Source organism: Musca domestica, unplaced genomic scaffold, assembly GCF_030504385.1.
Source record: "Musca domestica strain aabys unplaced genomic scaffold, Musca_domestica.polishedcontigs.V.1.1 2, whole genome shotgun sequence".
Lineage (NCBI taxonomy): Eukaryota > Metazoa > Arthropoda > Insecta > Diptera > Muscidae > Musca > Musca domestica.
Window position 1 is genome coordinate 392,584 of NW_026712249.1, and position 1,861 is coordinate 394,444.

Here is a 1,861-nt window from a genome sequence, read left to right on the forward strand (position 1 = left end):
AATTTCGTCAAATTTATGTGGTTGAGTGTTTCAGCTTTTTTATCTCTCGCTTCATGTACGAATTAAAATAAAACAAGTTAAGAAGTATCAGTCGTTTGCCGACAGATGTATACCGTCAGCCAGTGTTCGATTATTTAAATATATTTTGACTTCTCTTATAATAAATCCAATTGGAGTAGGTTCCGAGGAAAAGGGCAATGTTGTCCATTTTGTATCGGACATAAATAAATATGATGTAGAAGTGCCAGGTTTGGACTGTAGCGACTACTTCCTTAACTTATATGATGTGCGTCGAATAAAAGTCAAAATGTGTGTAATGGGATGTGTGAAATATGAACAGAACCGGATGCTTATTTCGGATTTTATAATCGTTTTGGCTATTCATAACTTTGACCCTTTGTAGGGGAGGTTCCTGAAGGAATGGTCTGATATCTACCATCTTTATGTACCAAGTCGGAATGGATTCGATTAGATATTCAAAATTTTGACCCCTTTTGGGGAAGGTAGCAGAAATTAAACGGATACAATTAATTTCAAATTAAGTCACAAAAATAGGTCCACTTACAATATAATTTTTAGGACGATGTTCTATGTAAAGAACATATGATAAACTACACTACCTAAAAATTAGTATCACAGTTTGTTTCACTTTATTGCAACTTCGTTGAACGAACTTATGTTGTCGGTATCCTCTTTAGGTTCATCGTCTTGTCAATATGTTGTTGTATTCTAAGGCTCTGAATAATTAGTCTAATATTTCTATCAAAGTCTGGTGAGTGGCTAGTGTGAAAGGCATGCTGTGATAACGCTGTTGTCTCTTTTTGTCTATGTCCGACTTGTGTTCCCTCATTTTTGTGCTCAGTGATCGATTTGAGAATAATGTTATAAAAGTAGTTTGTCACAATAATTTTTAACTTTTCCCAAACATGTTCTTTGTTGACAAATTTGTTTGGATTTTTTGTGAAAATTGTCAGCTAAAAATTGTTTTTCTTTTGGTAAAAAGCAAAAGTAAACGCGAATTTAATGATGAATAATAAATCTGGAAATCTGTGGTTTATATTTATTTCAATCTGATTTCAGACTGGAGGCATCAAAATAGTTTGCAAGAATTCAATAGAAGTGTAGTGGTACTGGAGAAGATGAAGCTCATATAAGGAAAAAGAAAGCTTCTAAATCAAGGCCACAGGAGGCAATGACAGATGGGATGACCATCAATTAATGAAATGTGTAAAACGTTTAAAAATGATTTGGCGAGAAACCGCGGCTACTAGCATTTTTTATGACAACGGAGCCAGAGGAAGAGAAAAACCACGTCTTCTGTTATTTTTTTCCGCTGTTAAATATGTCTCGGTATGTGCGTTTGAATTAGGAGATGACGACATTCTTCAGCAATGCAGCTGACCCAAATCATTCGCCATCAGCATAAAATACATTTGTTTTCTAAAAGTTGGATTTTCCATAGGGATTTCTGTTGCAAAATATGCATCGTTTTAAATGCGTATTTCTTAAATCGGAAAATTCAAGCATTAATAAATATTACAAAAATTATTCAAGTATGGCTCTGCAAATATTTCGGTTTTATCCTCTATGCTAGAGTAAGGTTTATCGTAAAATAGCTTTCTTTATTCATATTTATTTTTATTTTTCGAATACATTTCTTTATGCATAAACGACATACTCAAAACACACACTGAGCTTTACAAATTGCAGTCAATTTACTAAACCCCAGACAAAGTCGTAGCATTGCAGAAATATCCATCCAAAATATCAAAGATACCCTGCACGTGCCACATCGTCATAATGATACTTAGCTCGTTCTGACTGCAGATAAAATTTTGATTTTCCCGAATGCTGCCAGCAT

At 34.0% G+C, this 1,861-nt stretch overlaps 1 long non-coding RNA gene across 1 annotated transcript; it reads left to right on the top strand.

Moving 5' to 3' along the window:
• The first annotated feature begins 876 nt into the window (after positions 1–876).
• LOC109613378 (uncharacterized) lies at positions 877–1,553 on the top strand. The gene is made up of 2 exons (XR_002194940.2): positions 877–1,008; positions 1,081–1,553. It is a non-coding gene; the product is annotated as an uncharacterized LOC109613378 (long non-coding RNA).
• Positions 1,554–1,861: the final 308 nt, after the last annotated feature.